Genomic DNA, 25974 nt, shown 5'->3' with positions numbered 1-25974 from the left:
GTTCCACAAGGTCAGATAGGCAATAGAAAAGTGGTTAACCAGCTTCTCTCTCCTACCTTAGGTAGGGCCTCAGATAATGGGCCAATGTGGTGTGTGCTGGTGGATTTTCCCATGTGCACACAACTCAATAAAGAAAATGAATCACTTTTGCATAAAATCTTGTGCTCACAAAATTGCATGCAGCAGTGGCTTTTCAGATCTTCGTGCATTTTAAATGCAAAATAAGAAATCTCCTGAGTTTTTCTGTGAAATCTAACTGAAGAAGAACAGTAAAAATGTTTGTGGAAAATATAGCATCTTCATGCAGGTGTACCCTTAATTCAGTGAAATTCCCAAGATTTTTTTTTGAGCATTCAACTACATAAATTCAGAAATAATCAAAAAGAGTACAGCTCCATATGCTGTTGTAGTCTGAACCCCATCCCCATTATATCTGTTTAAAAAATATAGAAGAGTTCATCTGTTAGATTATCCTGTGACATTTTTTCAGCTCACCCCCCTACCCCTGCCTGCTTTTTCCTTCAAAGAGATTTCTAAGACCTTTAAAGCAACTGCCACACAGGCTTCTCTCACCATCTCCCATTATTACAGAAGGGGGAGCTTAATCAGCAACTAAAACCCCTTCTGCTGCTCTTTCCTTGAGATTAATGCATCAAAGGGTGCTCTGTTTCGGGGGTAAAGTTCACTTTCACAGATTCATTTCCCCATAAATCTCTGACTACTTCTAGTCTTCCATAAAGCACTAGGTTCCCTTGTGCTGGCTGGATTGTCATAAACACATTCAAAGACTGAAACAGCAGTATTGTACTTGAGAGGGGGAAAGACCCACTTGATTTCTGCTCCTTGAACAGCTTGTTACGCGTCTGACATTATTGCTTTTTCTTTTAGCTGTTCTCATTTATTCAATATTTGTAGCGTGGTGTCACAGAGACCCCAGTCATGTTCAGGACCCCACAGAAGATGTTATCCCTGCTTTGAGGGGCTTACTATCCAAATAGAAAAGACAAAGGGTGGCGGGGGGAGGGATAAAATATACAAGCAGTGAGATTAGAGAGATGGCTTGCATATGTCATGTTATCTTCGTATTTTTGTTTGTTGGAATAGAAGCACTGGAGGAGAAAGGGAAGGAAGAGACCACAGAAAGTGAGGCAGGAGCTAAGAAAAAAGAGTACAAGGAAGGATGATTGGAAAGGAGCAGTTAGGGCTGGATGAGTGATTCCGTCAGTTGTGAGAAGTTGGGGCTTTTTTCCCGCAGCCCTGTTGTTGCTCTGCCAGCCTTGCTACCTACGTGTCCTTTTGGGATCAAGTATGAGATCTGTCAGTGTTAGAGCTTGACATTTTTTACCACGGGCCTTCACTTGAATTCACTTCTGCAGTGCTCCCAACCTATTCTGTGCCTACTTTCTATAAACTTTTGAGCAGTCAAGTCTTATTCATGCAAATGCTCACAGAAAGCAAGTTTTAAGCCTTCCCACTCAAATATGTGCTCAGTTTTACGTGGGAAGGAACAATGATTGACTGTAGCAGGGGTACAGAGTTAACCAACTCTCTCTCCAGAGTCTTGGAGCAGAGATAAATTAAAATGAGCCAGGAAAGAATCTGACTGTACCCTTTGCAATACAGACCACATAGGCCCACACAATTGCATTGTGTGAGCGTGATGAGAGAGAATATAATTTTAGCATTTTACCCAGCCAGTGACTCTTTAAGTAGCCTAATGTTGCTAAAAACTATGCCCTTGGCAAGGCCAGGCTGGCTCAGAAAGGAAAAGATTATAAATTTTCTAAAATTCTCTAATCATGCCTATCTCATACCTCTCTTTACATTTATTACCTTCCCCTAAGAGACTCAAAGCCCCAGGAGCACCTAATAAGAAGTTTACTCATTTAATCAGAAAGAATACAAATACCATGAGATGTATGCAACCAGTCGTAACTAAGCAAGTAGCTAGAGTTTAGACTATTGAGTTATCAAATATTGACAGCACATTGTTCACAGTCAGTCCATGGAGTAGCAAAATAATAATTCACCCCAACATTTTTCAAGACATGGTCAATCAGGAAATAGTGATCTGTTCAAGGCCATGCCATGAACACAAAGAACCTAAATTTGTCAAGCAAATTATGCTCTGCAAAGTATTTGATCCCTGACCAATATCAGCTTTTTCATTTGGGTTTGGGGTCGCTAAAGGTTTTCCTCCACCTCCTTAGTGCTTTGTAAAATTAATAAAAAGTTAACAGAAATTTGGTCTCTCTGTTCTGGACATTTCTGTTATTTCTCTCTCCCTGCACTTAAATAGAAATTAACTGAGGTCATTTTTCATTTTCTATGTATACTTTGATTTGCCATCCTGCAGATAGAAATATATCTCCCGTATTACCTCCCCATTTTAAAGCTGTGGTTTCAGTTTCTCCTTCTTTTATTGATAGACTTGTCATTGGTTGTGATGTTCATAAAAGAAGTGATGACAGCTAGATTTCTATAATTGAACAATCTAAGGGAGGGGATCACTTGCTCTATTAGATGTTTCTCTCTCTTCCTCTTCTTTTGCCTAGTTATGCAGCAATCTGTTCTTCTGACGGAGCATATTTAAGGATTTTGGGGCCCTCTTCCATTAGTGCAATGTCAAGAATATAGAATTCTGCTGAATAGTAATATTATCCTGCTAGTCTTGGCATCATCATTACATATATTTACAGTTGCTTAACTTCCCAGATATTAAATCATTTAATTCTAAACTGATCTCCTTTTGCTTATCTGTATGAGTAGCAACTTTTCTAGTCGTCTCCTAACAGCAAATCATTCAGTCTCCTTCACCATAATTGGTTCTACAACATCTTACCTACCAGTTCTCTTTTTTATTTTCTCCAGATCATTCTCAGAATGCTTGCAAAACCTTTTACGTGCATTCTCAGAACATACGATGTCTGAAAAAAAGACAGCAGTACCGATGAATAAACCCAGCTGTAAGATGTGATTTGACTTTCATTACTGACTCAGTAGATACTATCACACCGCCTTCCAATTCTTAAATTCATCAAGAGCAGCAGAGACTCGGATCTGTGACATTTATGTTAGAGTCTCTATCAGTGCCTCAGGAAGTGCTGAGTTACAAAGAGCATCAGCTTGGGAGAAGGACACAGACTGAACAAGCACAACAATAAAAGAGGATCTTATTTGATCAGAAAACAGAGATTTCCAGTGGAATGAAAACTGGCAGCTTAGAGAAGAAGTTATGGTTTGAAATGGAACTTGAATGGAGTTAAGGCACTTTTCCAAGGAGCTGAGACAAGTGCTTGGGGTGGATTGATTGATTACACCCTTTAGTTTAATATGTAACAGCTTATTTTAATGAAATGTTTTAAAGTCCTCTCCTTTTTTTTGTCCTTGTTTTTTTGCAATAGAGCAGAGCCTACCTCCTCCTTATTACTGATTTTCCCCCTTGCTCCCTTTGTATTTATCTTGCCATTGCCAGTAGGGTCAGAGGTCCAATTTATTCAGCACCTTCTTCTGGGGTCCAAGCACCGTGGCAGACTATTGAGCTTCATCACCCAGGAGATAAAATCACAAATAAGACTGTTCATCCCACTTAGGAGAGTGATACTTTGCTGCCTGCTACAGTGCAGTTTTAAACTTAGTTTCATCCTCCCAGCAATCAGCCTGTAAATATCATTTAGGGCATTAGACGTGCAACTCTTCATTTCATAGGCCATGAATGAGAGAAGTTAAATTTTGCATGAAAAGTGATCTTCTCACCTAGCTTGGGATGGAGATAAGGATATTGATTCAGATTTAATTTAAAAGAGAAGACTGACCCAAGCATATTTATCAAGGGGATCTCTATCTGCTTTGAGTGGAAAAACAGTAGCCAGTGCACTTTTCCCGTTCCCTGTTTTATAAAGCTATAAGGATTTTTTTTAGCAGTGGGGGGTGGGAATGGGAGATTTGGGGCGGGGGCGTTCTTTGGTGCAGCCTGCGGTGACACAGCAACCCAGACATATGGTGTCATTATTCAGCCGACACAAATTTGACACTTGGTGAATTTATTATATTTTGCTTTGCTCCTGGTGCCTAAAAGGCTTTGCAACTGTCTCTTCATAGGGCCTGTCACAGATGTTGATGTATTTTCCTCCTCCACAGCCAGGTTTTACTGTGGAAACTGATACAACTTCACGATAGAATTTCTAGATGAATTATTCACGCATTGCATGCTTTCTGCACACAGGGGCTTGGAAGAAATCCATCCTATTCAATAAATGGTCTTTTTAATCCCCTTTAACAGAGCATTTTCGCTGCGTTTAAACCATTTCTATTATCACCTTTGTGATCCTAATGTTTTGGATAACATATTTACAGTTAATAGCCTGGTTAAATTTTTCACTATATTTCACCTTAATGTGCAATTAAATCGGCCAGACACAGTGATGAAACTGATACGTCCAAGAGACAATAAACCACATGGGCCAAATTCTCATCATCTCAACTTCTGCTTGCTTTTTTTTTTATTTGAAATCCCGCAGACCATTCCATGTCCAGTGATTTATAGAGTAATTCCTGAAATATCTCAATATTTGTTGTTGTAGACAGGATGGGGTGCTCTTAATGCCAGTACCATCTGTGGAGATGAGTTTTTAATTGAGAAGAATTTTCAGTCTTGATGGGAGAGAGTCAGATGAACTCATCACTGCCCCCTGAGAAAAGATTAATGAAATGAAAACATGAAAACTTATCATACCCTTTAATACCTGGAGAAGTAATAAGGATTCATCAAGTGATAATATAGACTCCGGTGCCTGTGAGTGAATAACTTTAACATGGCAGAGAATGTCTATTCAAGAATTAAGAACTACATTCACAGTTTTTAAGAACATTGACACATCAGTATATAGTATTAAAACTTTTGCTTCAATTCTCCTTCCTACTCACCTCCCCCTCTCCCGCAAGTCTGGATTCCAACTCCCTGGTTCACAATTAATAGTTCCATTGAAGTCAATATGAAGTATTTTTATTTTCTTATAGTAGTTTTTAAACCACAGCTGTTATAGATATTATTTCTCTAATGCAGTTTAGGTGATGTCATTTTAATAAACTCCAGTAAAGCGTTTTTAAATGGATATGTATGATCTAAAACTTTAGTGATAGAAGTACTATTATATACAGTATAAAACTGGCCAACTAGAAATGTAGTTAGCAAATTAAATCCTAATTGGGTCTTTCTTCTTACTCAGATTGCTTGGTTTTGTGTATACATCAATATAGCCTGCATTGCTTAATTCCTATCAACCAACAATATAACTAAGTTTCCAAATGTTAAGTGGGTTCCTTTCTTGGAACAGTTCCATTTCTTGATGAATTTCCATATGCTAAGATCCCATCTTTCCACCCCCACACTAGCTTTAAAATCCAGAATTCACAGAGTACCTGGCATCTACCCAAGTATTGTAAGCCCTCTGGTCTAAAGCTAATATACAAGTATTATTATTAATATGCATTCCTCCAAAGTTGTTCACTTATAGAGTAACTTCAAATGAAATTCACATTTCATTTGAACTCAGACCCATATTTCATGTCTACATTCAAAGACGTTCTGCTTCTGAAATTTTGCACCAAAACAGTTACATATTATTGAGAAAATATTACTGTACTTAAGAAAAATGCTTTGACTTTCACAGTTGGGTCACTGCCACACTGTTAATTGGCCACTGTGCATGGAAGAGGAATGTAAGCCAATTTTTTTTTAATTTGTTTTTTCTCAATAAGGCCATGTCTATACTACAAACTTTTGCAGATGCCACAGTTAGTGGCATTAGTGGTGTAAAACCACCACAGTTAGTATATCGCTTGTGTACTTGCACACTTGACTTCTTGTGTCAGGGCTGTACATACTCACCACGACTGCTTGTGCCAGTGCACAGTGCAGTGTACCATGGGTAGGTGTCCCAGTGCAACCTGCCACCATCCAGTGTATTGTCTTTGGGAAGTTTTGGGAATCCAAGGTGGGGCAGAAATGAGTTGCACAGGGGTGATGGGAGAAAGGGGCTAATTTCCCAGCATGCAATTGTCTCCATCCTATAATGTCATCAATATCCCATAATTGTCATGCCTTTTTTATCCCACCAACCCATACAACCCTCTTCCCTGTCTGCCATCTTTGACAGAAGCATGAAGCCTGCACAGTTCTGCACTATTGCCATAAGCATTGCAAGCACAGGATGCATGGTCTTCCAATATTTGCAGAGCTTCAAAAAAAACCAAATAAGTGGGCAACATGACAATTTATTAGAGGACAGATTGCTGCGTCATATAATGAGAACCATTTCAAGGCTGATGGAGAATTCACAGCACAGCTGCAGATGATGGAGCACCACTTCAGGGCCAGAGAAATGAGCACTAACTGGTAGGATAGCATCATAATGCAGGTTTGGAATGATGAACCATGGCTGCAGAAATTTCAGATACACAAGGCCACATTCATTGATCTGTATGCTGAACTTGCCCCAGCCCTCCAGTGCAGGGACACCAGAATGACAGTTGCATTGACATTGACGAAATGAGTGGCAATTGCACTGTGGAAACTTGCAACACCCAACTGCTGCTGGTCAGTGGGAAATCATTTTGGAGTTCAAAAATCCAGTGTGGGGGTCATTGTCATGCAAGTGCGCAAGAGCCATTGTCTTCTGCTACACAGGACTCTAACTCTCTGCAATCTGCAGGACATAGTGGATGGATTCACAGCAATGGGTTCCCAGATTGTGGTGGAGCAATAGATGACAGGTATGTCCCTACTTTGGTACCAGACCATGTTGCCACCAAGTACATCAACAGAAAGGGCTACTTTTCTATGGTTTTTCAAGCTTTGGTGGATCACTGTGGATGCTACACCAACATCAGTGTTGGCTAGTCAGGGAAGGTTCCTCACACGTGTGTCTTTAAGAAGACAAGATACAAAGAGGGAATTTCTTTCCCAACCAGTGGATTGTCATTGGTTGTTGAAATGCCAATAATAACCCTAGGGGACCCAGCCTTCCCCTTGTTCTTGTGGCTCATAAAGCCATCCACCCGCCACCTTGACAGCACCAATGGAAGATTCAACTTCTGTCTCAGCAGGTGCAGAATGACAGTTGAATGTGCTTTTGGTAGATTAAAAGGACCCTGATGTTATCTACTCACAAGATTGAATCTCAGCGGAAAGAACATCCCAATGGTTATAACTGCCTGCTGTGTCCTACATAATATTTGTGAAGCAAAGGAGGAACAGTTGCTGCCAAAGTGGAGGGCAGAGGTGGAGTGGCTGTCTGCTGAGTTTTAACAGCCAGACACAAAGGCTATTAGAAGAGCTCAACTTGGAGCTATATGGCTCAGGGAGGCTTTGAAAGAGCACTTTAATAGTGAATCACAGAAATGCATTGTGGTGTACTGTGCTCTACCTGGCCCTGCTGTTAGGAATTGTGTGGTGTTTGATGTACGACTATCAATCTAACACTGTCAGTATACCTATTAATTCTGTGGTGCTTGCTGTACATTTATGACATTGTGTTTGTCACAGATTCTGTAGGTTGTATACAATAAGAACCTGTAGGCAGTCTTCAGCATATGTTGTGAACTGATAAAGATGAATTATTTTCCACATAATAGAATTTTGAGTAACAAAACCAGTGCAAAGTAATTCTGAGCAATTTAAAGCAAATAAATTGGAAACTTAATAAATTAATGGAACAGAATTTAAAAGGAAAGAACTTTCATGTCCATTTTAGCTACACGCAGCAACTGTGGTTTTCACAGGTCAGTGAGTGTGAACCCAGGGTTGTCCTTAATGTCCCCTAGTATGGAGTTGTAGGGGTAGGGTTGTGGTCTCTGATATCATGTGGGATGTTGAGGAGGGATGTTGGGAGGTGCTGTAGTGGATATCTCCATGGACTGCAAAGAGAGATGAGCCCAGGATTGTTGAATCCATAAGTCCACAAGAATCTTCAGCATCTGTGTTTGCTGCCAGAGAAGCCCCATTATGTCCTGGTGCAACTCCCTTTCCTGTTCCTGCTAGGACTCTTGGGCCTTTCTCTTGTCCGATCTTTCTTTCTCCAGGCTGTCTGCAATATTCACCCTCTTGGCCCCTGGATCTGGGCAGTGGAGTTCACAATTGTCGACAGAGTGGTTAATGTCAGGAATTGTGGGACAGCTGCTGAAGGACTGTTAGGCTCAACATAAGTAACTCGGTGTCTATGCTCATGTTGTGTCAACCTCAGCACATTGACCACAGCTCAATAACGCTGGGGAAGGTGATGTTACTGTGCCACTGTAACAGGGTGCTAACATTGGTGGAGACTATCATAAGCCTAACTCCCAAATTTGGACCTTAGCATCCAGAAATCTGGGTGCCTAGCATGAACCTCCAAGCTTAATTACCAGCTTGGATCTTATCTCGCTGCCACCAGACAGGAATTATAGTGCCTGCCTTGCTCTGGTCCCCCAAACTTTCCCTGGGGGACCCCAAGACTCAGAGGTCCTGAGTCTTACCCAAAGGGAAATAACCCACTTCCCTTCCACCTCTCTCTCCCACCCAGACTTTCCTCTCTGGGCTAACCTGAGAGTACTGATGCAATCTCTTTACATCACAATACCAAGAAGCATGTCTCCTAATTCCACAAAGAGACAAACCCAAATACAAGGAAACAGAGATGATTCCATCTCTTCCCCCTCACCAAATTCCCTGGTGCTGCAGAGTTTACCCTCCGTAGATCTAACACAAAGAGAAATCCCCTTCCTTCGTTCCTTAGCCTACCCAGAGAGAAAAACTCAACCAAGTCTTAAAAAGAAAGCTTTATATAAAAAAGAAGAAAAAAAAACACATGAAATCTGATCTCTGCATTAAGTTGACAATACAGGGCTATTGCTTATAAAAAAAAATATGAATAAACAGTTTGATTCAAAAGATATCCAGTTTGAAACATTCCAGCAAGCTACAACCATGTAAATACAACCAAACAACATAAAAGCCTATATTGTTTTTCTACCTGTACTTACAATTTGGAAACAGAAGATTAGGATAGAAAGAACCTTCTCATAGCTGAGAGACAGACAAAAGACTCAGACCCCAAAATTCACTCCCCTGACTTTGAAAAATCCCAGTTTTCCTGATTGGTCCTCTGGTCAGGTGTTTGGTTCCCTTTGTTAACCCTTTACAGGTAAAAGAAACATTAACCCTTAGCTATCTATTTATGACAGAGACAAATATAAGTGTAGACACATCCACAACTTGGTTGACACAAGGCTTATGCCAACCTAACTTTGTAGCGTAGATATAAAGCTAATTCCAGGAGCAAGACTTTGTTTGCAGAAACATAAAAAAGGAAAAGCCTACTGAATATTGCAGCATGCTGACAAAACAGAAGTGTGAGATTTGGGAACAACCTCTGAAATCTCGCTCCCGAGGCAGGTGGGGTGAGAATGTTGTTGGGTTAAGAGTGGCAGTGGTTAGGTTTTCACTCTCCAAAGAGTGGGAAAGCATGTGTCATTCCTCCTAGATCAATGGTTCTGAACCAGGGGTACGCAGAGATCTTGCAGGAGGTACATCAACTTATCTAGATATTTGCCTAGTGTTACAACAGGCTACATAAAAAGCACTAGCAAAGTCAGTTCAAACTAAAATTTAATACAAAATGAGAAAGTCAGCAATTTTTCAATAACACTGTGCAGTGACACTTCTGTATTTTTGCGTCTGGTTTTGTAAGCAAGTAGTTTTTAAGTGAGGTGAAACTTAGTATGCACGACAAATCAGACTTCTGAAAGGGGTGCAATAGTCTGGAAAGGTTGACCACTGTTCTAGGGCACATGATAGGTGTAACACATAAGACACACACACACACACACACAGAGACTCTGCTCAAAATTCTAACTCACCATTGCACTTTACCTAATCATATGAGGAATACACAGATTGCTACAAAAATAACATTTCTCTGTCTATTTCCTCACTATGCCAGAGCATTCTTTGGGCTGGGATCAGAGTCTTCTAGCGGTGTCCAGGTTTTTTTTCCTACAGCACCCATTGTGTAATCAGAGTTAACTATTCTCCATTGTCCCTAGTCTAGTGGGTACATGCTACAAGCCCTGTCAGCCCACGGTGTAGTCCGCATTTACATTGAGACATTCCATAAAGCAGCAATTTTCATAGTTACAACTTAATAATATATACCCGAATTCACAGGTTGTATATAGATGCCTGCAGATCATCATACTAATATGATAATTAATTACAGTCCAGATTGTAGTTTCTCATACTCTGGTTCAGGCCCCATGCTTCCTTCCTCACCTGTATCCACTGATGTGAGAAAGTCTCCCATTGACTTTAGTGAGTGTTGGAGGAAGGTCTTTGAGAGCTTAAGTCAGATGCAACTGAGAAAACTGCTTCAAGAAGAAATTTGCAACAGTGCTTCCTGTTGTCCAGTGTGGCTATTCCAATGTGTGGTATAAGGTACATCTTTTCTGCCACAGTTGGCACAATTAAAAGTCAATTATTATTATGCTGTGATCTTTGAGTTTACTGCAGTATTTTCTAGTCTACAAATGGGAAACATTACAAATATTGAGGCAAATGTAACTGAAGATCTAAGGAGAAGGAAAACAATACTAATTGGATTGATTTAGGTACCTGGTCTTTAAAACTGGAGGAATTCATTCCAGCATCTCCTAAATTCATTTAATTTTAGTTGTTAAAAAGTGGGGGGAAGAAGAGAGGAACATGAAGACAGTGCCAAGCAGTTAGTGAACTTTAGTAAGTTGTTGTTTTTTCACTTAACAAGCCAACCTTAAAAATTATAGGTAGGTTAGAAACGGATTATGTGATACAGTGGGAAGTTATTCAAATTCACTGTAGCTGATAGATACTCTGCTGCTTGGCAGGTATGATTTTGGCAACTTTCATAGGAGCACTTAATCTGCTTTTCCCCCACAGTTTCTTTACATTTAAAAGTTCTCATTGTAGATAAACAAGATTAAGAAAATTACCTAAGAGGATTACTAAATTTTTAAATTTTTGATTAGTCTTTGAGGTTTCACATGATTTTGTGTATAATTCATATGTGCAAGAGCAGATGGACTAACTAATATCAGGTGATTAATACTGGCTGGCTTGCTGTTCAAAATAGTGGACAATATAAGTTGTGTTTTTTCTGATCTGATAATATTATGTTAAAGAATTTGGAAACTAGACCAATCATTTTTAGGAGAAAAAGAAGAAAGGATAAAATTTTGATGCAAGAAGGATACTCATCGACAGCTTCATATAAGCAAGACAGTATCGAATCATTTTTATGAAAATAAACTAACGTAACTTTGTCAGCATTCAATGTACACTTTATGTCCCAATTACCCAAAGACAGATGTGTGCTTTAATAAGATTTAACCATATAAGGAAACAATTTGAACCTAAAATCTAGCCAGGAACTTACCTCACTCTTTTGTTATTCCAGTAGCTTTGTTTAGATTTAAGACTCATGAATAAAATGGAAAATGTGTAAATTGTAAAATCCTTTAAGTCTTTTACCATCTTTGTTTTGGAATGGATGCTTCTGTCCTCTTCAGTCAATTACTTCTACAGCATTCTCCATTCTCCTAGTATTCTAGCCTTTGTTCTTTCTGACAACCTGGGGCAAGCTGAACTGATTGAAAAAACTTTGAATACATCAAGGGTGTCTGGAGAGTCAGAGATAATTGAGAGTTTTCTGTCTGTGGCTGTCTGATCAAGTTGCTTGGACTACCCTCTTTAAAATGCTTTAAAATGGGCAAGCGTTCCAGAAAATGCTGAGCACCCACTCTCTGAAAATCAAGTCCTTTTAAGGTGTCTCAAGCTGGACACCCAAAATATGTTCTTTGCTAAATACCCTTTATTTATTTATTTGAGTGCTCAGCCCTGAAGAAACAGATGCAGAGTGACTATCTCTATTTCTTACAAATCTGTTAGAGATGCATAGAGTACATTATGTTGGTGCAAGTTTGAGGTGGTGTTGTCAGAAGCATGTAGAGGGCATTGAAAGGCCTTGAAGAAGCCTTTAATTAATTTTCTTTGGGGATTCGCCAGCATCTAAGATGACAGGGTCTGTTTAAAAATAAAAGCTGTTCACCATTAGGCTTTCTTAAAATATGAGCACAGCATAGTGGTCTCATTGGCTTAATTCAGTGTGGACTTTGAGCATCCATATACAATGGTAACACACACTGAGTTTTCCTTTTGAATGAAAAAAAAATCAGCAAGCACAGTGTAAGCACATTTATTCTTGCTTACATGCTGTGAAGTATTTCACGGTGACCTGGGATGTATTTTAAGAGAAGCAGGCGCTTCTGTAGCAATCACTGACATTAATCAGTCCCACAGCCTGAGAAATAATATAGTAATGACCATGACACAACGAAATGAGAAGGGAAGAACACTCTTTAGCTTTGTTTTGTGTACAAAATACACCACTCAGCTATATTTCAGAAAAGCTATTGGTGTGATATATTTCTCTGTAAAAAACACCTTAGTTCTGTTGCCGTCTGCATCCTGTCTGTGGCGAGGACAGGAGATTCCTTCCTGTTTCAGTCATATTCTTTTAATTTTCCTGGGAGGGAAAGCTATTGCAAATAATGCTGCTAAACCTCAGAAACTTCATCTTTTAGGGGAAGTTACAAGAGAAGATATTTTGTGCAAAGGGACCTACTGAGATGAATATCCGTGTTGTTACTAGAAATTATCACAAAATCTAAAGCCTGTATCTGAGCTACCTCAAAGTTGGAAAAGTTTTTTTGTACATGCTCTTAACCAGTTCAGCCAGGTTTTGTATAACCAGGGGAGGGGGATTTCTTCTGGTGAAAATTGACATAGTCTCATAGACTTTAAGGTCAGAAGGGACCATTGTGATGATCTAGTCTGACCTAGTGTGCATTACAGGGCTCAGAACCTCATCCATTCCTGAAATAGATCCCTAACTTCCGTCTGAGACATAAACGGACTCCATGTAAGCCTGGTTTTAGTACATTTCCAAGATGTGAAACACAAAGATTACTTATGTTTTCCAGTTATATGGACGTCTCTTGGCTATTTCAGCACCTACAACAGCTAGAGATTTAGGCCTTGTCTGCATGAGAAAGTTGCACCGGTGTGGTTTTAAACAGATCTAGTTAAATTAGTGCAAAGGGCTGTGTGAACACTTTCATTTGGCTTCATGAAATAAGTCTGGTTTAAACCAAATTAATGTTAAAACCAGTGCAACTTTCTCAGGTAAACAAGCCCGTCATTTTTTAATGAAAGCTTGGGACAGGTCTACTTTTACAAATCTTCCTGAGATAGCTTTGTTGGTTAGGGTTCTGGCTTGGTTTTTCTGTTTTTGTTTTGTTTTTTTACTAACATAGCTATGCTGGTACCAGCTCTTGTGTAGACACTGCTATACTGCTATAAGTATTCTCACACCAATATAATTAGACCCACACTAGAAGGTTTTGCCAGCAGTAGAGCTTTACCAGTATCATTATACTGGCAAAACCAAGCATGTCTATACTTGGACGTAGATTCTGGGAAATTAGAAGGCAACATGTCCCATGTACCAGCTTAGACTGACCCCTGCCCCAAACATGCCAATGCATAGGGGAGGTTTGGAAGTGACTTGAGTGTGTGGTTGGTGAATCTGTCACTTCTTCTATATTAGTGAACATAATGAGCCACAAAAGGAGTATGAAGTTGGAAATGGTTGCTGTTCCAGCCTGGGTGCTGGAGTGCTGAACATTGAGGATTTGGGTTGCAGCCCCACGCAGCACCTGCTTAATTCTCCCCAGGAGGAGGTTTTGTATGGGAGAAATTAATTTCCCTTTTAAAAAAATTTCATTTGAAAATAATATATAGATTAGCTGCACCCACATGGGCACTGACTTGGTTTGCTTAGCTCTGGTCCCAGTAAAACATATTGTACAGTGCTGATCTAACTGGAGGCTGCTGATTGATTGAAGGCTGTTGCTTTGTTTTAGATGTACATATGCTTATCTGTTGGAATGAAAGCTCTTCTGTCCATCCTGACAAGAACTACAGAGTAAGCCAAGAGGCATGTATCCACTTTAATACATATTTTCTAGATCAATCTGCTCACTGGCCTTATTTTACAGGTACATCAAGTTTACTTTATAAATCAGGGGGAAGGCTCATAAGCTCTCTGCCACACACAAACTAGACTGATAAAGAGTCATCAGGGTAAGTGAAAAGGAGATTGTTTGTCTGAGCCTCATGCAAGCCCAAGTGAGACACACATGAGGAGATGCAGGCAAAATAAGATCTTGTTCCTATTTAGTTGTAAGAAGATATAAATGTCCAATAGAGTCATGATGTAAATCAGCAACAGTTCAGTCAATGGGTCTTTCTGTACTGGAGGTATGGAGTAAGAGTAAGTCACATTTGGCAACTGCTGATTTAGCACATCATAAAAATTCAGCTCTTTAAGATGCACTCTGCCCTTCAGTCTCTGGACTTTGAGGAGGGAAAAGCTTGTAATAGGTCAATTAGTGACTGTTTTTCATTTAAAAGCCTGTTTGGAGCATATCATCACACATTTTAAAACCTTCAAAGAAGAGTAGTATAGTTCTTTTGACTGCACCACAGAGAAGATAAGCAATCATGAATGTACAAGGTGAAGAAAGACATGACTAACTACAGAAATGCAGTACTCAAACCTGGGGAAATTATATCATCATTTTGTTTCCTTTAACAATTATTTTTATTGCTATATTAAGATACCCGAAGTCAACTCTAATAATAATGTTTGAAGGGATTTTTATATTCATATTTATTTTCCATTTGTGTGAGATCCAAGAATCAAAATTATATGCTTTGTAGAAAGCATATAAGAAATTATATGCTTCTTACATACATTTTAATATGTCAGCGAATGAGAGATGATATTCTCTAAGTAATGTTATGTAAGTAGCACGAAGCAAATGCCCTTGTATGAAGAAGATGCAGTATTTGGATAAATCAAGGTTTGTAACTAAATGAATAGCAGTAATGATACTCTATTAAGTTGTTATACTGCCAATTACTAATTATTGTGGTTTCATAATTATATCATTCAGCTTCCTCCCACTAAAAAAGTGACCAAACTAATGTTATAGATTTGATTTATGGTAACAGTATTACCAGCTCTCATGATTTTATCTTGAGTCTCCTGATATTTGATGGTTTTTCTTAAAGTAATCACCTCCTCAACTCAGCTGATTACTTGAGAATCTCACTTTTCATTTAAAAGAAACACAAAGCTCCTAGCTCTCACAGTTGTAAAGTATGCCTTAAAAATGTGGTCCAGTGTATCTGTAAAGGCTCAGAAACAAGAATGCAAAGCAAAACATCCCAAACCATTTTTTTAAAAAATCTCATGATTTTTAAGTCAGCCTCATGATTTTTGGAGGTCCATATCATGACTCTTGAACACTTGCAGTAAAATCCTATTGCCTATCACCTTTGGGGTTGGCAGTCTTATGATAAATATTTCCAAATCAAGCATATCCATTCTAAAACTGAAAATATCAGCCAATAATCTGTCCTTAATCTACTGCTGTTATCGGGGAAGGGGGAGCTGCAATAGGATAAATAAGTTAAATATGAGAGCATTCAGCTAGATTTTCAGTCCTATCTAATACCATATTTTCTATGGCTTGTGTGCTTTTGTGATTGAATTCCCTTTGTTTCATTTGCAATGGGTGAAATTTCCCTTTATCACTATAAAACCTAAGTAATTCTTCAGGCTTGCTCTATGGAGCTTTCCTTCCCATTCTGCCATCGGCTTTATGCAGGCAAAGTGTATGTGTGAGAAGGGTAGGTGGACATGGGGGAGGACAGTGCATTTGTGGGAGTAAAATCAACCACATCTAAACCAGGCTTGTGGTACAGGGCAGCAGCATAGCTCAGTCACTTCCCCTATCGCAGCCATTGCTCCATTCAGTACTAGCAGAGTAAAGGGTACTTTGCTTGGTATCATTTTAAAGCTTGATACTGAGTTCAAATTCTGGGGCAGCATTTTAAAATAATGATTCCACCCAAGCTTGTTGGTTGGTCATTAACATAAACATACTGTAGCAGTTAAGAAGAAATTCTGTAACAGTGCCTGAAAAGGAAGCACTTTCATGAGACTTTTGGAAAGCCATTCATTTGTGAGAAAGTCAACAGAACCAGGTACGCACTCCGTGGCATGCTCCTGGCAAGGGTAATGCAGTATTCCAAACCCAAATATTCAAAATTCATGCTTTAGGGCCCAAATCGTATGATTGACTTTAAAATCCAGAGATTCTTTTAAAATAACAAACTTGGGGTTTTGTTTGTTTTTGGCCTTCTGGTTTCTGAGGGCAGGTTTACACTTAAAATGCTGCAGCATTGCAGCGGCGCCACTATAGCGCTTCAGTGACGATGCGACTACGCCGACAGGAAAGCTTCTCCCATCAGCGTAGTTAATCCACCTCCTCGAGAGGCACTACCTATGTCGACAGGAGAAGCCCTCTGTCAACACAGTGCTGTCTACATCAGAGCTTAAGTTGCTAAAACTGTTGCTCAGAAGTGTGGATTTTTCACACCCCCGAGCAACGTCGTTATACCAACATAAGTTTATAATGTAGACCTGGCCTGAGTCTTTAGGGCACATTCAGTTCATGGTTTTAGGCTTTTCTCTTCAACCTTGAAGGCTAGAAAAGTACCTTTTTTAGGGAAGGCTAGGATTCTTACTTAATCAGCTGCATCCAGGAGCTAAGTCCTTAAGAAAAACACCAAATATTGTGAAGCTTGTGATCAAAAAACTGAGTTCACAACACTGGTAATGATAGATTTATACTTAATTTTCTTGTGTTTACAGAGGTCAAACATACAAGACAGACCTGCAGAAGTAGTGTAAGAATATAGTTCTAGCTAGGTTAGTTTAGAGATGGGTGCTTTTGTTGTAGATCAGTTAGGGTTTTCTGTGAATTTGTCTGACCAGTTTAAAATTTGAACACCTGGCTCATAACGAATTTACTATATGTTTAGATTTATATATACATTTTCCTCAAGGTAAAATATTTCGCTGCTTGAATATATTTTATTGTTGTTCCTTATACTCTTTGCCTGAATGGATTACATCTATACCACTACTATTATAAGTGAAGACTACTAAACAATGCATCCTTATTCTAGCATTCATAGAAGATTAGGGTTTGAAGAGACCTCAGGAGGTCATCTAATCCAATCCCCTGCTCAAAGCAAGACCAACACCAACTAAATCATCCCAGCCGAGCCTTAAAAACCTCTAAGGATGGAGATTCCACCTCCTCCCTAGGTAATGCATTCCAGTGCTTCATCACCTTACCGGTGAAATAGTATTTCTTAATATCCATCCTAGACCTCCCCACTGCAATTTGAGACCATTGCTCCTTGTTTGGTCATCTGCCACCACTGAGAACAGCCAAGCTCAATCCTCTTTGGAACCCTCCTTCAGGTAGTTGAAGGCTGCTATGAAATCCCCCCTCACTCATCTCTTCTGCAGACTAAACAAGCCCAGTTCCCTCAGCCTCTCCTCATAAGTCACGTGCCCCAGCACCCCCAATCATTTTTGTTGCCCTCCACTGGACTGTCTCCAATTTGTCCACATTCTTTCTGTAGTGGGGGGCCCAAAACTGGATGCAAGTCTCCAGGTGTGGCCTCACCAGTGCTGAATAGAAGGGAATAATCACTTCCCACGATCTGCTGGCAATGCTCCTACTAAAACATATTTCTTTAAACTTTCCTTAAACTTTATTTTAGATTTCAGCTTAATAATCATTATTATTCCAAGTGTGCTCAGTGCTGTACAAGACATTGAAAACAGACATAGTCCTTGTTCCAAGGCTCTTACTGCATAGTGACTTAGGAATTCCTCAGGTTTACTTTGCAGATTTTCCCTCACAGTCTTTTCTTGAGGAGGTGTGGTTTGCCTGGTCACTCATTCCTCAGAGAAGTTGTCAGTGTTTTAGGACCCCGTGAACAGCAGATTCATATATGTCTGTAGTGTTATATAGAAGTCAAGGCCCTCCTTTAAAAAAATCCCCTATTAATTTCACTGCCTCCAGCTCACCCACAAACGCTCCCATGACAAGATGTTTCAGACAAAGAATTACTAATGAGGGAATAGAGCTGAAAAGTGTTAAACACATCACATAGATGGACACAGTAAATTCCCTCAGGACTGGTGACAGGGTGAAGCTGTGGACTGCAGCCAACCCCATCCTACCATAGTCTGACTTCTCCCAATCTTCAAAGCCCAAAGCCTTAAGTACCTGTCATAAACAGATAGTTAAAGGTTAATGTCTCTTTCACCTGTAAAGGGTTAACAAACAGTGAACCTGGAACACCTGACCAGAGGACCAATCAGGAGACAAAATACTTTAAAATCTGGGTGGATGGAAGCTTTTGTGTGTGTGTTTTCTTTGTGTGTTCTCTCTGGGTTCTGAGAGGGACCAGACATGTAAGCAGATTCCTCCAATCTTTCTGAAAAAATCTCTTCAGTTCTAATTTTAGTAAGTACCAGGATAAAGGCAGTGTTAGTCTTTTTGATTGTTTTCTTTATTTGTAAATGTGTAGTTTGCTGGAAGTATTTTAATTTGTATTGTGCTGGGGGGAGAGGTTTTCTCTCTAGTGTCTATAAGCTGAAAGACCCTGTAATATTACATCTTGAATTTACAGAGATTTCTTACTTTTTTCTTTCTTTTATTAAAAGCTTTTCTTTGAAAGGACCTAATTGATTTTTTTCCCCTTGTTAAGGTTAAGGTATTGAATCTGTACTCACCAGGGAATTGGTGGGAGAAAGGAGGGGGTGGAGGTGGAATTCCTCTGTGTTTTAAGATTCAAGGAGTTTGAATCACAGTGATCTTCCAGGGAAGGGAAGCTTGGGAGAGGCAACGGTGAAGGAAAGGGTTTACTTTCCTTGTGTCAAGATCCAGGGGATCTGGGTCTTGGGGTCCCCAGGGAAGGTTTTGGGGAGACCAGAGTATACTAGGCACTCCAAGTCCTGGTTCGTGGCAGCCTACAAGATCTAAGCTGGTACTTAAGCTTAGAGGAATTCATGTTGGTACCCAATTTTTGGAATCTAAGGTTCAGAGTGGGGAAAGAATACCATTACAGTATCCACGGATGGTCTTCCATAGAGGTGCCATGTTGCTCTTGTTCTCCCCTATGCCCAGCTACAAAGAGCAACAATAGTCAAAAAAAATGACAAAGGAAATATAGCAAAGGAGGCTTTGTTCAGATGACCTTGAAGCATCTCAGCAACTTGAAGGCAGAAGGCAACAAGATGGCACATGGCAGTGAAATATCCTGTTGGTGAAGGGATGTGAAGATGGTGGTAACAAGATGGGGAAGAGAGAGATTACTTTTGCAACAGAGTTTTGAAGGGACTGGAGGAATGGGCCAGAAGGTGCAGGGAGACCAGAAAAAATGTTAATTAGCTGCTGTTTCTTGAAGTGGATGGAACAGAGATTTAGCTCCTGGAATGGGATCTGTCTGTAAACATTTACTCTAACTTGCTAATGTTCTTTCACAGAGAGAAGGGAACTTCTGAGATTTATACACTGTTGCCAGCTCAAAGGCCTTCATCTGAGAGAGAAAGAGAGAGATAGAGACTCTCCTTGTTACAGGAGCACCTTGGATATGTGCATAGTGGTTCCACTTAGGTGAAAGATGTGGATCTTCCATTTAAAGCAACAGAAATTACCTGTGCAAATATCACGATGGAATTTGACCATGAGAAAATTGTTGCATACTGAAATCTCTTGTCTTGTTCACTATAAAGCTCAACATTATCCTAATGATTCTACAGAAAGGCCCAAAGGACATGTTCTCCCTTCCTCCCCTGCAGCTAAGCAAACTGTCAAAACTCTGAGACCTTCAGTGAGATAGCAAGGGTCTAAAGAACCAGCAGCAGCTTTTGCACATAGGAAGAACTAAACATAGCAGCTGTCTAATTTTACTCCAGAAAATTTCCACTCGGCTGTGGATGTGGGTAAAGAACCTGATGTGGACTCCATTCAAACAGGTAATAATTTCTTTGAATATTTGGTGCTCTCTTGATTTTGGATTTTGTTTTTCATTATTATATTTTGGATTTAGAAGCTGAACAACTGCCAAAGGGAGCAGAGGTAATGTTATTGACATAATTCCTTGCAACATTTTTCCTAGGCTAAACCTCAGCTCTGATCCATGCTCTTCCTCAGTGTTTTTTGTTTGTTACTCTAGTTATTGGACAGAACAGTGATTGCAGAACATGGCATAGTAATAAACCCTAGTCACAGGCTCAAGCTGAGGATTACACAGCCAAGGCCGGCTCCAGGGTTTTTGCAGCCCCAAGCAGCCAAAATATAAAATTAAAAAAAAAAAAAAAAAAAGCTGCAATCGCGATCTGCAGGAGCTTTACCGCCGCCGCTTCAGTCTTCAGCGGCAGGTCCTTCGATCCAAGAGGGAGTGAGGGGCCCACCGCCAAATTGCCGCCAAAAAGCCCAACATGCCACCCCTTCCCCGTGGCCGCCCCAAGCACCTGCTTGCTGGGTTCTGTCAGGAGCCAGTCCTGTGCACAGCACAATTTAGGGGTGGAGAGGGCAAAGCTGGTTTCAATCCACATTTTTGCTGTCCTGATCCAGGCTTTTCCCGCCTGGCTTGTCCCTCTGCATAAACTATAACAACCAGAAATCTGCTCTAATTTACACCAGCTGCCTGCAACTCTAAAGGACAGTTATGACAGCTGGGGATCTCCAGTGTGCAGGGAAGGCCCAAGCCATGTCCTTCACAGAGGCTATATGAACCACTACATTGGCTCTGCACCAGTGGAAGAGCCCCCTACCGAGAGGAATCTTCCAGTGGTAGGATACCATCTTATCAGGTCTGCTCTGACTGGTGGAGCAGCACAACTGCAGACCCAGTACAGTGAAACATTGGAGGCTACATGTTTTGTTTGATGTCATAGACCCTCCTTAAGCCTGTGGAACTGGGATCCAAAGTAGTTTCATGATCATTAACAGAACTTTGCCCCTAATACTTTTAGAAGCCAGTTTTCTGCTTTGTTTATTATCTTTGGAGTGTACCAGGCTTATTCATTTAGCAAGTTTGTTTCTCTATCAATGGACTTTCTTTGTTGTTTTCATTTTGGTGCACAGGAACTTTCTTGTTTTATCAGATCTTTTATAGTAGTCCCATTATATGTATTTGCCTGCACTTCTGAAGTACTTGCCCCCTCTTCTCTTCTCCCTCCTCCCAGGTCTAAGTTGAAAGCAATTCAGACTCTGTATTGTTCCACTGGGAATGAGATAACTGTATCTGGAGAACAGTAATTGCTGTTCTATTTTTAAAAATGCACGTATCTATTTACAAGCTGTGAGGAGGAAGCTGCACATTCCCGCTTCTGCACATTCTCACCTTGCTGACTTAGACACTTCTATGAATTACTTTTAGATTATTGACTATGGCAACGAATTGCCTACTAAGCTGCAGTATTCCCTGCCTCTCATTTTTTGTGATTCAAACAGGGACAATATCTTCTGTAGCTCACTGCAGAGTATCGTTCCTTCCTCCCCTATCCCATTGGCTTAAGGGAGGGTTCACCTATTTACAACAACAGAAAATGTGGCTCCAAATCTATATCTTCTATTCAATAGACTCCCAGTCCCCATTTAGCCCAAGAAATATCTTGTTGATACTGTCATTATATTCACAATCTTTTTTTAAGCAACTATTTAAAACTTCAGACTATGGCGTCTTTGTGCTGAAATCATACATGAATTATAGCAACAAGTAATCCACAGGCAATCTAATCGGTAATAAAAACCCTTTTATACAGTAGAGTACATCTTCCAAAAAAAATGTCTTTGAAAGAACTGCTTACACTATTGTGAGACATATTGCTGCTGGTGGAAACAGCCTCCATAAATTACCCAAAGGTTTGCTAATTGAAATATACTACCAGGATATGATATCTGTAAAGAATTTTGTTCAAGAAGAAAAGCTGTGTTTAATATCAAACTGGATCTGGTATGGAGAATAGGGTTTACAAATCTCTAGTGTCAGGGCCGTGTTAAAATGCCATTTGTTTAGGGAAGATTTGGAGAACGTGATTGAGTAAGCAAGAGTAGGACCAGATGTTCAGTTCAAGCCCAGGTGTGGATTGGTTGGTCTGTTTGAATTTTCCACAGCAGAGGAAGCAGCACCTGTGCAAGATTACATATAGAGGTTTAAACTTGCTTCAAAGTCTACTGCCTTCTGTCTGATCTTCTTTTAATTGCAGAGACTTGGACGAGTCTCTCATGGAGTTGATCTCAACAGAATGCTTTGTTTTGCTTCCATGTGCATATGTTAAAAATAATCTCTAGCTGTAGACTTTCTTTTAAACAACTCAGATTAGAAATTTCTGTTGCCAAAGTAAAGGCATCAGAGTTAACATGAAAATCTCTTGACTTCTCTAATTACCATTTTACGCTCGTCCTTCTGAAATGAACCAAATGTGATTGCTTTGCCTATCAAATACCGGTTCATTTCAGACCAGCACCCAAAGAAGAGAATTTCTAATCTACCCAAAATATCATGCTGGTTCTACATTGTGTGTCGTACACATTTTTACAATAAAAGGGTTTGTTGTGTATGTAAGCCCTTCTGGCTGCCTTGTTAAAGGAAAAATCTTCTAGTAAAAATACAGAGATCTGTATATTTAATATAATAAACAGATGGCAGCCTCCATTGCAAAGCATTTTTGATTCAGTGAATGTCAAGTATGACTTTAACAGAAAGTTCCTGTCTACAAAGTAAGGTTTACTTTTTTAAAAGATGAAATGGTTACTCAAATACTTTTACAAGTAATGAGGTGATATTAAAGTAACATTAAAACTCCACTGCTTTGAAAATGGGTTGTTGGCATTTTAATGTAACAGTGGAGTATGTGTTAACATCTCTTATTTTAAACTCTTCCAAACAATAGAAAGGACAGAATTAGATGTGTGGAGAAGAAATGGGGGTTGGGAGGTGGCTTTTTTAACATGGACTTTAAAATACAATTAAAAATTCCTAGGTATTTGTGGTTTTTTTTTCTTCTTTCCAATCTGTCTTTTCAGATCTTCCTTGAACATAAGTCACTGATCTGTGATCACTTCCCCTTTTCTCCCTATTGTCACAATACTGTGAACAAGTTCTCCAAATCATGCACGGGAGATGAAAGCAAAAGTATCTACTGATTGAAGCTGGCAAAAAGGAGACTCATTGACCCAGTAGAGATGGGAATTGCTCTCTGGTTCAGTTGCTCAGTTGCTACTGTGAGCATCTTAGACTCTGGCTGCAATGCAAATGTAGCCAATTAAAGGGACCCAGTTACAAAAGGGTTAGCAGTTGTAGTTCAGGCCTGCTAGTGTTGGCACAGTGATCTGCTACACCTCACTAGTGTTGGGTCTCTTTTAGGAAGTCTCTGGGTAGCTCTCTCTTCAAGAATTCAACCTAAGGTCTTTCACATATTCAGGGTGTGGCTGAGCAGTCCCACTCTTTCATTCTGACATTACAGGATCTAGCCCACTGATCTTGGCATTTTCAAATGTCTGCCTCAAAGTGAGCTTTGTCCTTTTGAATTCCTGGAACATGTCAGATCCACTGCTTTGGGCTTAGCAGTGCTTGTGAGGAATGGAGGGGGAAGGTATATTGTGCCCTTTGAGATTTCACAGTACAGCAATGCACTGTGATGCAGAAACCCAAGACTAGAATGTCTATTACATCATTTTCAAGTGATGACATCAGCTGGACACAATGGAGGAATTATTAGGTCCTGTTACTCCAGGGAGCAAGCTGTCCAGTCACATCCTGGGGACTACTACTGATTGAGGTGGGAAGGGAGCCCTGATCAACTGCTGTCAGGACCCTGGTATTGACCCCAGAACTGCTAAGTCCTTAGGCAGCATCGCTGGCTGCTGTGCCACAATGTGCACTGAACCACTGCCCAGACCAATAGCCATTGTGCTGAAGGTCTTCAGACCCACAGCAGGCATGCCCCAGGACCCTGATTGGATGGACAGGCAGTAGGGTCACTGGATACCCAGACTATATAAAGGCCACAACAGGAAGAGGAAGATGTCTGAGAAACAAAGCACTGGCTGCTGGTTGCTGCCTAGACTGCCCTGCCCTGCTGCCTTGCCTTGCCCGACCTTGCCTCCCCAACCCACTGACCCAGTATCATGGATTGGATCTTCTATCTATTGATCTCTGCAAGAACTCTGACCTGCCCTGGACACCAATTGACCTCTCAGCCACCCAGCCACCTGCTCACACTTGACTACTGCTCTGGACTGCCTCTGGGATTTACAACAGCTGAGGGTGGTGATTATAGGCTGCAGCTGTCCTCTCCACCTCCTCTCAACCCTTCCCAAATGTCCTGGTACTACAAGTAGGAAATGGTGAGGAATTAGTTGGAGGTTCAGGCTAAACATTTTTAAACTAATGTAAAAATGGAAATAAATATTTTAAAACTTCTAAAACAAGCTTTGGTCTAAGGGACTAATGTTCGGGCTCATCCTGATTTTACCCAATCTGGTTTGCCCATGACTAAATGGGAGTTGAAGCTTCACTTTCTTATTTCACCTCACACTTACTGTCTACTAATGGTATGGGCTAATGAAGAGTACTTATTGAAGAAAATGGACAGAATCTACTTTTGAGGGGATGATCTTCAAAGGCCAGAAGGGCAGCCAGAAAGTCACTGAAATTCAAAGAGAATGGGTGCTTAACTCTCCTATGAGCCTTTGAAAATCTCACCCTTTATTTGTATCACAGTAGTTAAAAGCAAAAATAGGCTGGCATAACTTCCAGTGAAGAGAACTTCAGAATCCCTATCTCTATAGTTGTATTTTTGTACCCAATGAGCATTTTATATTTTCATTCCTTTCCTTTTTGTTTAAATATTAAGACTGTTCGTGGTGGTGCACAGCAACTGTTGTAATCAAGAACTATACTTTTAAATATTTGTTTTCATTGTAGTCAAGGAGTCTGTATTTTGGCCAATTAAGTCTTAATCAGGACAGAATGTTTGAATGTTAAAATATACAAATTGCATCTGACCCGCTGGCATATATTACCCTTCTCATTATGGTACTCACTCTCCCCTCTCCCCCGATTTAAAAGGCACAGCCACAACCTCTCATTTCTAAGCAACACACATGCATGTCCCATTGCTGACAAAGCCCTGAATCTCTCCTAAGACTGAGTTCTGTCATCTTGTACAACCTCAACTGCAGCAGCAGACAACGTCTAGATTAAATTGCTTTGTTTTATTTTAACTCTTTTCTCTTTAACCTGTAACTTTAAGTTTCTTTCTGAACATAGAAAGAAGGAACATGCATCTATATCCTGTAAAAGAAGATGTAAGAGTATTGTTTTAGTCTTCCAGAGAGTTGCTGACTTGTAGTTGCTTGAGGTGCATCAGTGTGAGTTTGGGAAATCTTACACACTCCATTCTGTCTTCATTGGAAGATTTCATTTCTCAGGACTGGCAAGCCAGCACCTTTCACTAGCTCTAAAATGTATTTTTTAAAATCGTTTTTCAAGTCTGAAAGTTAGGAATGTAATGGAACCTTAGTCAAAGAACTCAGAGCTGGATTAAGTCATAGACACAATAGGCCCAAATTTACAATCCCAAATTCCAAAGTCAGGTGAAAATCTCAGAATCCCAGCTTTCTTTTCTTTCTTTTTAAATAAAAAGTAAGTCTCTAGCCTTCATATTTGTGCAGAGAAGCTTCAAAATGTGAACCTAGTGTAACCGATGCAATGATATGTGCTTGGGTCTGTCTGTTACAGCTACTCCATTTTGTTTTTGTTCTCCTGTGGCCTCCCCTCCCTGGCTGTTAAGTTGTTTAGCAGGGCCACTGCCCTTCTCAAAAGGGAGGGCCCCTTAAAGTTGTTTACCAAGAGCCATTGCCCTTTTCAAAGGGATGGCCAATTGTGCTAAG

This window comes from Chelonoidis abingdonii, chromosome 2 (assembly GCF_003597395.2).
Source record: "Chelonoidis abingdonii isolate Lonesome George chromosome 2, CheloAbing_2.0, whole genome shotgun sequence".
Classification (NCBI taxonomy): Eukaryota; Metazoa; Chordata; order Testudines; family Testudinidae; genus Chelonoidis; species Chelonoidis abingdonii.
The sequence above is the reverse complement of the archived record's forward strand: the minus strand, read 5'-3'. Positions refer to the sequence as shown.